Source organism: Staurois parvus, unplaced genomic scaffold (assembly GCF_062004578.1).
Source record: "Staurois parvus isolate SC_StPar_1 unplaced genomic scaffold, SC_StPar_1.0 ptg000017l, whole genome shotgun sequence".
Lineage (NCBI taxonomy): Eukaryota > Metazoa > Chordata > Amphibia > Anura > Ranidae > Staurois > Staurois parvus.
This window is the reverse complement of record NW_028317813.1, coordinates 12,345,471-12,358,075: the sequence shown is the minus strand read 5'-3', so window position 1 is coordinate 12,358,075 and position 12,605 is coordinate 12,345,471.

The following is a 12,605-nucleotide window of genomic DNA, read 5'->3' as shown; positions in this document are numbered from 1 at the left end:
TTCTGGTTTGACCACAAATATTTTTTGCAAACCAAAGGAGTAGCAATGGGGGCAAAGTTTGCCCCCAGTCTAGCAAATCTTTTTATGGCGTATTGGGAGGAGTTTTTAATTTACGCAAGAGAATGGCCGGAGCTATTATTCTACAAAAGATTTATAGATGACGTGTTCTTATTATGGAATGGGAAAGAGGAATCTCTACATAACTTTTTTAAAACATTAAATGACAATACATGCAATATTGAATTCAGCTATGTATTTAGTAACACAGAGATAAACTTTTTGGATTTGACATTATCAAATGACAATGGGATGATTACTACCAAATCCTTTTTTAAAAAAACGGACAGGAATAGTTTCATCCCGTTAGACAGTTGCCATCATCCCGTATGGTTAGCTAATATCCCCAAAGGTCAATTCACTAGAATACGTAGGAATTGTACCAAATTAGATATGTATCACACACAGGCTGAAACCTTAAAAATGAAATTTGTGGAAAAAGGTTATTCCCAACAAAATATGGATGACACCATACAACAAGTGGCTAATCTAAATAGAAATACACTGTTGGAGGAAAAAAGCATAACCAATAGGTCTTTGTCTTGTCCGTTTTTAACCACATATTCTACACAGCATAGAGCCATTAAACACATTATAAATAAAAACTGGAATGTGTTGATGGCGGACCCTATTCTTTCTAAAATTCTTCCAGTAAAACCTGAAGTTATTTACAAGAAAGCCACTTCATTAAGACATCGATTAGCACCAAACGTCATTGATCCTCCAGAGAAGATTACTTTTGCACCAAATATAAAAGGTTTCTTTCCGTGTAATAAGTGCGTTATTTGTAAGATTAATAACGTAAGGAGACAGAAACTATTTACCTTCTCTTCATGCACTACAGGAAGATCATATAAAATAGACAATTGTATAACCTGCTACAGTAAGAACGTAGTATATCTCCTTGAATGCTCTTGCAAACTCCAGTATGTGGGGCGTACTACCAGACGTCTACGTGATAGACTGAGAGAACATATCAGTAATATTAAAAAGGGATATAAAGATCATTCATTGTCTTATCACTTCAAATGTAAACATAATAATGATCCATCAACCCTGAAATTTGTTGGGATAGATACTGTACAACCCCATTGGAGGGGGATAAACAAAATACGGAAAGTCTCTCAGCTCGAAACGCGCTGGATATATGAACTCCAAACGCTGCAGCCCAAAGGTCACAATATAGATATAGATCTTAACTGTTTCATCAATAACAGTTAAAACTATATATTCAGAAAATAGGATAAGATGCTGTTGGCTCAATACATCTATGTCCCCTTTTAGTAAACCTTTGGACCATCTATTTAAATCCATTTGTATTGATTGATAGATACTGTATTTTATATACTATTTTATAATTTATAATCTATATTTTAGTAAGGACTTATGGTAGTCCTTTATTTTAATTGCACTACATTGGGTATGTTTGACTCATATTAAAATTGTATTTTAATGTATAATATATTTTGGCATATAGTTTATATGCTAGTGCCACACACAATAGACCATTTTTGATTCGGAATCTATCTCTGGCTAATTGGAAATATAATTACCCTATCACCATAAAGTAAAATGTGTACTAATCGGCTTGGTGGTCAGTAATATTGATTGGAAGGTTTTGAAGGATAAAAGCATAATGCTTGAAAATGATAACCAGCCGAGTACACTTATTAGTATGCAAAACTAATGAAAAATGGCGCTGGTATGAAGATCCGATCGTTCGTGGTCAGACTTCAGGATGATGGCGCCTTTCCAAAGCGCATGCGCCTAGCATATAAATGAACGTCGCACGGCCCGGCGTTCAGTGGCACATCCCCCCAGACGACGTGCGTGTGCACGAAACGCGTAGGAGGAGCCAAGAACGCCGTGACGTCATACCGCCGGAGCATCGTGGCGCTCCGGCGGTCATTTTTAATACTGGACGGTTAGTCCATTTTGTTTACCTTATACCGTGTACACGGGTTGCTGAATTTTAAATAAATCCTTATATGACCTACTACACTATGGATGCGTTTTGTTCTGACTCCCTTGGGGAGTACCCATTCTAGCCACTCATCTCTCTGTGGGGTACGAATCGTATGCTGATCCTAAGGAGAAGTACGCAGGTCATCTAAACCAGGGAATATACAGGAACATCTAGGAGGTCTGGAAGGTGTTTTGTCGTAATGCCACAGCATGTCCAGTTGATGATCCTAAAGGGGAATCTATAATAAACGCTCATTTATCTGTGCGTTCTGGTGAGTGTGCACCCCTTCAGCACTATTCTGCACAAACGCCTGACCATCAGGAGGATATATAGGAGAAGAGAGCACTAAAGTCACCCATTTTATGAACTTTCTACTGTTTAGTCATTTATTACAGATTTCTTGATTTATGCATACATGTTATAGTCATTAGCGCTGCATCTTGTGATATATATATATATATATAGTGGCTGCATCTTTTTCTGTAAATATTTTTATTGCACCATTTTGACCTTATTAGTAATAAATCCTATTTTCTGAAAAGTGTTGATCTGTTTCTAAAGCTCTTTAATGCAGACTAAGAATCCCTGTCTCTGAAGAGAACTACTGTGTGCTTTAAACATCTGCTTGCGGTGACAGTGTGTATACAGACGCTTATTCAAACATCATAGTGTTACTGCTACGATTGGCGAGTTTCCGCCTCTGTACAAAAAGGCGGTGGTGGAAGTGTGAAGGGTTAATTGCGTAATTAACCTGACCCAGTAACAAACACTCAGGCTGCGGCACATAGATTGTGGTCCAGTGAGCTGGAAAATCTTTGTGCAGGCTGCAGCTGAGTGTGGCATTGTTACGCACGTGACAGCGTGGTTTTAGATTGGCTAGTCCTTCGGTCACAAGTTGGAGAGAAGGGCTGGGGGTCTGACGCCGCGCCCGTCACACCATCCATTGCCACCAAAGAAGCCACAGTAGCCTGACAAATGGAATGCTATGTGGCCATTATGTTATTAAACAGGTTGCAAAGATGGGGAGGGGGAACATAAGATGCTGGAAGGTACAGCGGTATGTGTGTGGGGGTGGGGAGGTTTATAGAGGTGTGTTGGGGTTGCAGAGATGTGCTATGGGACTACATGGGAGCAGAAGCATACTGGGGATATGGAGACTTGCAGGGGGTACAGAGGTTTTCTTAAGATACAGAGATATACAGAGGGTATAAAACATATACATTAAAAAACTGCCCATTTTGGTTTTCAGCCAAGCGCATCCTGAATTTTTGGTTTCGGCACCAGAATTTTCTTTTCGGTGCACCCCTATGTGGTACTAATATGTTTACTGCATATGGCAGTATCTGAGATGATTTAAGGGCATCATGTTCATCTATAAATTTACATGGATCCCCTTTTAATCTGCCCCACAATGTGGAATTTACCAGATCCGTGTGTAGGGTAAAGCGATGTACTACATCGTTGCCAATGTAAATATGATACTAGGACTCATTGATTACCAGGAATAATTGAGTGGACATTTTCCCCCTAACTGAAATGAATAGCAAGCATTTATCAATATTATTATGACTTTTGGAGCCATTATCCAGATCATCGATCCAAATATCCTGAGGGTTAAGATATCTAAGTAGTTTAGGATTAGGCTTTTGTTTTAGTAAATCTCTACTAATATAACTATTTTCCTGGTGTAAATCCAGTTTTGCCTTTTTAGTTCTTCCAGGTCATCGCATTTTAAGGGAAATAACACATCATCATTCACCTTTTCAATCCCTGCTAGGAATTGTGTATGATTACTGAACCCAGTAGTGTCAGTATCTTCTCTATGGATGTGATTTTTAGAACGTCCCCTTCTAGGCAGACATCTCTTACTCTTTCAGGGGACACAAATATGGTGTTATCCTCCTGTCCATACAAGGTGAAGGTAGGTGTTACCTATAAGAAGGAAACATCCGGAATTTGGCTATTGATGAAATGGATCTCTATAGAATCCGTTCTTTCCTCAATTATTATTATTATACAGTATTTATAAAGCGCCAACAGTTTGCTCAGCGCTGTACATTACAAAGGGAGACAGAACATACGACAGTACAATAATAATACAATGCGATACACGAGTGGTTCGAGGGCCCTGCTCCTTCGAGCTTACAATCTAGGAGAAAACACATGGATAGGTACGCTGATTGATAGGATTGAGAATGCTCAAAATTAATTGCCACATTTACTTTTGACCGTATAACCTAATTGATGAAATCAATAACAGGGTTTAATCTCTTAAGGAGATCTATACCAATAATTAGGTGATCATAGGGCAAATCAACTATCAGTGTGGGATGGCAGATTATTTTATTTCCCTCTTTAAAATGTAGCCAAGCTGTGCCTAATACCTTCATGGTTGTACCGGATAAACTAACAAGTTTAGCTGTAAAACATTTCACCTTATACTTTTCTGAAGATAAGTCTCGGATTTGTTGGAAATATTTCTGAGTTAGAACAGTTGCTTGGCTACCCGTGTCTAATAAAGCCATGATTTTTGGTCAATTATTATGCAATTCTACTTCAATGTAATACCTTTTGTCTCCACTCCCTCCCCTCCTCTTCCTCAAACTCAATCTTTCCAAAACTGAGCTCCAGCCCATGCCCCCTCCCCTGACTTCTACATCAGGATCAATAACACAATCATCATTCCCTCCCCTCATGACAGGGTACTAGGTGTAATCCTATTATTATTATTATACAGTATTTATAAAGCGCCAATAGTTCGCTCAGCGCTGGACTCCCATCTGTCCTTTCAGCCCCAAATCCAATCACTGTCCAAATCTTGTAGACTTCACCTCCGCAACATCTCCAAGATACGGCCGTTCCTAACCTCAGAAACCACTAAGCAACTTCTTCACTCCCTTGTTATATCTCGCCTTGACTATTGTAACTCCCTTCTCATTGGCCTACCTCATCGCAGGCTATCCCCTCTTCAGTCTATCATGAATGCTGCTGCCAGACTCATCCACCTTACTAACCATTCTGTATCTGCCACCCCTCTCTGTCAATCCCTCCACTGGCTTCCCATTGCCCAACGGATAAAATTCAAAACAATAATAAAGTATAAATCCATTTTCTAACTCTGCCACAAATTACATCACCGATCTTGTGTCTAAATATCACCCAAACCGTACTCTCCGCTCCTTGCAAGACCTCCTAATCTCTAGCTCCCTTGTCTCCTCCTCCCTTGCTTGTCTCCAGGACTTCTCCAGAGCTTCCCCCATCCTCTGGAACTCTATACCCCAATTTATCAGACTATTGCCTACTCCGCTCACTTTTAGGCGATCTCTGAAAACCTCTCTCTTCAGGGAAGCCTATCCTGCCCTCAGCTAATACTGGAATCTTCTACTCTTCCAACCAGTCCACCGACCACAGTTACTACCTTTTGTACCACTAGCCCCTCCCTCCTAGATTGTAAGCTCCAAGGAGCAGGGCCCTCCTTTCCCTCAAATCCCTCTTGTATTTAACTGTATTGTCTCCCGTTATATTGTAAGCGCTGAGCAAACAGTTGGCGCTATATAAATCCTGTATAGTAATAATAATAATTTTCTCAATCTGCTGTGATGGACAGAGATACCTTGGATAAGAAGTGAAACTGTCTTTTGTGCTTTGTCTTTCCCGCTGACCCCCTTTCTTTTTCACATTCAAATTCCTTGGAATGCCTTTCACATTTTTCATTTGCCACATAGTTGCCCAATTAAACAGTGCATTGAGGTCAGCTTGGAAGTTGAAGACATCCTGTAAGGACGTTATTCCACTGCACAGTTCATCACTGAACACTGTATTTGTGTCACTGATGACAGTGTCAGTTAGTTTACCTGCCACACTATCACAGTCCCACTATACGTCCGTGATCACCACCATTAGTAGCACAAAAGAAAAACAAAAAACATTCCAGTATATATACCAGTTTGTAGATGCTATAACTTTCACACAAACTAATCAATATACACTCATTGAAATTTTTTTTTTACCAAAAACATGTAGCAGAATACATTTTGGCCTAAATTTAGAAGAAATTAATTTTTATAGATATGTTTTATAGCATAAAATAAAAAATGTTTACTTAAAAATTTTCAAAATACCATCAAAAGAAAGCTCTATTTGTGTTTAAAAACATTACATAAATTTCATGTGGGTACAACGTTGCATGACCGTGCAATTATCAGTTAACTGCTTCCCGTCCGCCCTATAGCAGAATTAAAAATCACTTATATATACACGATTTTGCATTTCTGGGTAGGGGGCGAGTGCGAGCCGTACCCACGCGGCCATTTGCCGGGTCCTGGACGGTGATTACCAAGGATCTCCGATGGGGAGGACTTTTGTTTACTCAGTTCTCCTCCATCATCTGAGGCACACTGCTTTGGATGGCTGTCCAAAGCAGTGTATTTACAGTGAAGCACACAGACACCGCCCCCCAATAAAACACTCCCTGCAGTTAACCCTTTGATTGCCCGTTAACCCCTTCCTGTCCAGTGCCATTAGTACAGTGTCGGTGCTTTTTTTTTTAGCACTGATCAGTGTATTGGGTGTCACTGGGGTTGTCAGTGACTCCAAGTCAGTTTGCCCCCCAGTGTCAGAATGTCCGCCGCAGTCCCACTATAAGTTGCTGATCGCCATTATTAAAAATTAAAAAAAATTGCAGTATATATATCGCCATTTGTAAACTCTAGAACTTTCACGTAAACCAATTCATTTACATGTATTGAGATTTTTTTTTTAGCAAAGGCGTGTCACAAAATACATTTTGGCCTAAATTTATGACAAAATTAGATTTTTTTTTAATGGACATGTTTAATAGCAAAAAGTCAAAAACATTTTTTTCTCAAAATTGTCACTTTTTTTTTTAATAGCATAAAAAAATGAAAACCGCACAGGCGATCAAATACCATCAAAAGACAGCTCAATTTGTGGGAAATAAATTTCATTCGAGTGCAGCGTTGCATGACCGCGTAATTGTCAGTTAAAGTAACGCAAAAAATGGCCTGGTGAGGAAGAGGGGGTAAATCCTCAGGAGGGCAAGTGGTTAAAGCAGCAAAAAATGGCCTGATCACAAAGGGGGTAAAACCTTTTGAAGCTGTTACATTTATTCACTGAGCAACCAGAAGCCAGTGGAGGGATTGGCAGACACTGAGCGGTGGGTAAGATAGAGGAGTGTGGCAGCATCATTCGGGGTAGACTGAAGAGGGCATAGCCTATAGAGGTAGGGCTATGAGAACGAAGCTGCAATATTGTTATTATACAGGATTTATATAGCGCCAACAGTTTGCTCAGCATTTTACAATATAACGGGAGACAATACAGTTCAATACAAGAGGGATATTATTATACAGTATTTATAAAGCGCCAATAGTTCACTCAGCGCTGTACATTACAAAGGGGGACAGAACATGTGACAGAACAATACCAATACAATGCAAAACATGAGGGGATCGAGGGCCCTGCTCTTTCGAGCTTACAATCTAGAAGGGACGGGATAGTGGTACAGGAGGAGATAGCTGTGGGGGATGGAGTGGTAGGAAGAGTGGAGGAGGTCGGTCAAGTTAGCAGGGGGTAGGCTTCCCTGAAGAGATGGGTTTTCATGGCACCTAAAGGAGAGGAGAGTAGGTGATAATCTGATGGGTTGGGGAAGGGAGTTCCAGAGGATGGGTGACACCCTGGAGAAGTCCTGGAGGCGGGCATGGGAGGAGGAGACCAGGGAACTAGAGAGAAGGAGGTCTTGTGAGGAGCGGAGTGTGCGTGCTGGGTGGTACTTGGATATTAGGTCAGTGATGTAGTTCGGGGCAGTATGGTGGACAGCTTTGTACGTCAGTGTTAGGATTTTAAATTTGATCCGTTGCGCAATCGGAAGCCAGTGGAGGGATTGGCAGAAGGGGGTGGCGGAAACGGAGCGGTTGGAAAGGTGAATGAGTCTGGCAGCCGTATTCAGGATCGACTGAAGAGGGGATAGCCAGGGGCGAGGCAGGCCAGTGAGGAGGGAGTTGCAGTAGTTGAGTCGTGATATGATGAGGGAGTGGATGAGCTGTTTAGTGGTTTCTGGGGTTAGGAACGTGCGTATTTTGGCGATGTTGCGGAGGTGGAGTCTGCACGAGTTTGTTAAAGATTGGACTTGGGGCTGGAAGGATAGGTTGGAGTCCAGAATGACACCAAGTACTCTGGCCTGCAGAGCGGGTTTGATATTGGCGTTGTTGGATGTGATGGAGAAGTCAATGGGGGGTGGGGTTAGGGCTGGGGGGAAGACAAGAAACTCGGTTTTGGAGAGATTCAGTTTAAGGAAGTGGAGCGACATCCAATCTGATATGTCGCTCAGTAGGTGTGTGATTCGGGCAGAGACCGAGGGGGTGAGGTGGGGGGTTGAGAGATAGATTTGTGTGTCGTCAGCATAGAGGTGGTAGTTGAAGCCGGGAGAGTGTATGAGTTGGCCAAGGGAGGAGGTGTAGATGGAGAAGAGAAGGGGCCCAAGGACAGAGCCTTGAGGGACCCCAACAGAGAGGGGGAGGTGGTAGCATTATAGGTAACGCTGAAAGAGCGTTGTGACAGGTAGGATGAGAGCCAGGAGAGAGCAGAATCTCTGAGGCCGAGGGAGTGTAGTATTTTGAGGAGGAGGGGGTGGTCAACTGTGTCGAAGGCCGCAGAGAGGTCAAGGAGTAGGAGCACTGAATAGTGGCCATTAGCTTTGGCGGGTAGGTCGTTGGAGAGTTTGAGTAAGGCGGTTTCGGTGGAGTGTAGGGGACGGAAGCCAGACTGTAGGGGATCGAGGAGGTTGTTGTCGTTGAGGTGAGAGCATAGGCGAGTGTAGACGAGGCGCTCGAGGAGTTTAGATGTAAATGGGAGCAGGGAGATGGGTCTGAGGTTGTTCAGGTCATTGGGGTCCAGGGAGGGCTTTTAAGTATGGGGGTGATGTGTGCATGCTTCAGTGGGGAGGGGAAAGTGCCGGAGGAGAGGGAGAGATTAAAGATGTGGGTGAGGGAGCGTAGGATGGAGGGGGAGGGAGGTCATAGGAATTGTGAGGGGATAGGGTTGAGGGGGCAGGTGGTGAGGCGGGCATCAGAGAGGATCTTGGAACTTCCTCGATGGTAGTAAGGTCAAAGGTGTGGAGTATTGGGGGAGCTTCAGTATGAGGAATGTAGGGTGGGGTGGAAGTGGAGGTCAGAGCAGTGGTGGAGCCGTGGGAGAGGGGTGATGAGGGGGTAGCTGAGTGAGGGGGAACGGGGTTGGAGGGAGTTTGAGCAGTGACGAAGTCCCTGGGGTAATGTCGAGGGGGAGGGGGGATCAGGGGGTAGCTGTGTGAGAGGGGACGGGTTGAGAGGGCGTGTGAGTTGCGGCAATGTCCTTGGGAATTGTGTCAATCTTGTTTTTGAAGTGATTGGCAATCTCAAGGGCGGTGAGTGAGGTGCTGGGTGGAGGTAGTAGAGAGTTGAAGGTGGAGAAGAGTCGGCGAGGGTTGGAGGAGAGGGTCTTGATGAGGGTCAGGAAGTAGGCTTGTTTGGCTGCGTGGAGGGAGGAGGTGTAGGTGCGGAAGGCAGATTTGTAGCAAGTGAAGGCTTGTTGGGATTTTATTTTGCGCCATAGTCGCTCCAGGGCACGACTGTGTCGTTTGAGGGTTTTGGTGTGATCAGTCTGCCAGGGCTGGAGCGGTCGGGGTCTGATGTTGCGTGTGGTTAAAGGCGCTAGTGAGTCAAGGGCTGTTGACAGCACGTTGTTGTAGGCAGTCATAGCCAAGTCGGGGCAGGACAGGGGGAGGATGCTGTCATGGAGTTGATCAGCTGCAGAGTGGAGGGGGGCAGGGTTAAGGTTGCGGAGGTTACGGCTGGTAGTAGTGTGACATTTGGAGGGGTAGGCGTTGGAGTACGAGGAGATAAGAGAAGGTAATCAGGTTGTGGTCAGAGAGAGGAAAGGGGGTGTTAGTGAGGTTGTAGGGAGCGCAGTGGTTGGAGAAGACAAGATCAAGAATATTACCGTCGGAGTGGGTGGTGGATTGTATGCACTGTGCAAGTGCAAAGGAGGATGTTAAGTGGAGGAGACGGGCTGTGTCTGGGTTGTCGAGGTTGGCAGGGATGTTGAAATCCCCAAGAATGATGGTGGGTAGCTCAGAGGAGAGGAAGAAGGGTAGCCAGGAGGAAAAGTCATCCAGGAAGCGGGGTATGGATCCAGGAGGCCGATATATCACAGCAATCTTCAGGGGGGTTGGGGAAAATAGTCTGACGCAGTGGGCCTCGAAGGAGAAGGATAGGGAGGGGGGTTTGGGAGGACTCGGAAGGTGCTCTGCGGTGACAGGAGCAGACCAACCCCACCACCTTTACAACCGTTAGGTCTGGGTGAGTGGGTCCAGGTGAGACCTCCATAGGAGAGTGCAGCAGGGGAGGTAGAGTCAGTGGGCTGGATCCAGGTTTCCGTGATCGCTAGGAGGTTGAGGGAGCAGGAAACAAAGAGGTCATGGATGGCGGTAAGCTTGTTGCACACCGATCGAGCGTTCAGGAGTGCACATGAAAATGGGGGGGAGATTTTAGGGAGCAGGGGGACAGATACTAGGTTGCGGGGGTTGAGGTAGGACGTGGAGGCAGGAGGGTGTTGTGCGGGTGAGGGAGGTGGTGGAGGGCCAGGATTTGGGGAGATGTCCCCCGCGGCTAGGAGGAGAAGGGTGAGAAAGGTGGCATGGGAGCGGGATGTGCAGGAGCGTGAGAAACTCCTAGTGGAGGTGTTTGGGTCAGTGTGAGAGTGGAGTAATAGGAGGAGGTGGTGGGTGCCATAGAGGGGCGAAGGAAGCAGTGAGGACACAATATACAAATGTTTAGGAGGAGCAGAGGGATAAAGTGAATGGATTTTGGGAATGGAGGAGAGGAAAATGAGGAGGAGTAGAAGAGGCATTTTGGGGGGATGATGAGAGCAGTAGTAGGGAGATGATAGCAATGAGGGGGAGATGTACAAGTTTTAGGATGGAGCAGAAGGGTAAAGAAATGAGATTTGGGAACAGAGGATAGTAATATGAAGAGAAGAGGGGGCATATTATATAAAGGTATACGGGGTGGGACTCAGGTATGTAAGAGAGGTTTTCCAGGGCGTTTGCTTGCAATCTGTCCAGCATGTAGTAGAGTTTCTTGTTGTTGTTGTGTCTTCCTGCTGCTTAAGTTCTCCTGCTTTAGTTCAACTGCTGTGTTTAACTGCATCGCACTCTTTCAAAGCCGCACTGCTGTGTTTAACTGCATCGCACTCTTTCAAAGCCGCACTGCTGTGTTTAACTGCATCGCACTCTTTCAAAGCCGCACTGCTGTGTTTAACTGCATCGCACTCTTTCAAAGCCGCACTGCTGTGTTTAACTGCATCGCACTCTTTCAAAGCCGCACTGCTGTGTTTAACTGCATCGCACTCTTTCAAAGCCGCACTCAATCTGAAGCAGCACCCCCATCAGAAACTGTGCCCCCCATCAGAGATCTCCCCCCATGAGCTGATCTAAATTTATAGGGAGATGCTCAAATGAGCATTCAACTCCACCCCAATTAGAAACTGATAAGGATCACATGAATAGTGAGGGATGTTTCTCAGGAAACAGACTACAGTCGTAAACTGGGTGCAGGTAGAGGTGAGGACTGGTCAACATACACACAAATATGTGTTCTGAATATAACAGGAGTGAATGCGATTTTGAGTTAAGAGTGGAGGTAGGAGAGATGCATTTACCTGTGAAAGTAGAGACAGCATAATTAGATTGCTGTGTTTAACTGCATCGCACTCTTTCAAAGCCGCACTCAATCTGAAGCAGCACCCCCATCAGAGACTGTGCCCCCCATCAGAGGATAGGAGGGCCCTGCTCCTTGGAGCTTACAATCTAGGAGGGAGGGGTTAGTGGTACAAGAGGTAGAAACTGTGGGGGGTGGACTGGTAGGAGGAGTAGAAGATTCCGTTATTAGCTAAGGGCAGGATAGGCTTCCTTGAAGAGACAGGTTTTCAGAGATCGCCTAAAAGTAAGCAGAGTAGGCGATAGTCTGATACATTGGGGTAGAGAGTTCCAGAGTATGAGGGAAGCTCTGGAAAAGTCCTGGAGATGAGCATGGGAGGAGGAGACAAGGGAGATAGAGAGCAGGAGGTCTTGCAAGGAGCAGTGAAAGCAAGAGATGTATACAGCACAAATGCACTACTATTGCTGGCTATATTCCAACCGCTCTGTCTCCGCCACCCCCCTCTGCCAATCCCTCCACTGGCTTCCGATTGCGCAACGGATCAAATTCAAAATCCTAACGCTGACGTACAAAGCTGTCCACCATACTGCCCCGAACTACATCACTGACCTAATATCCAAGTACCGCCCAGCACGCACACTCCGCTCCTCACAAGACCTCCTTCTCTCTAGTTCCCTGGTCTCCTCCTCCCATGCCCGCCTCCAGGACTTCTCCAGGGTGTCACCTATCCTCTGGAACTCCCTGCCCCAACCCATCAGATTATCACCTACTCTCCTCTCCTTTAGGCGCACCCTGAAAACCCATCTCTTCAGGGAAGCCTACCCCACCCCCTGCTAACTTGCCTCCCTCCTCCACTCTTCCTACCA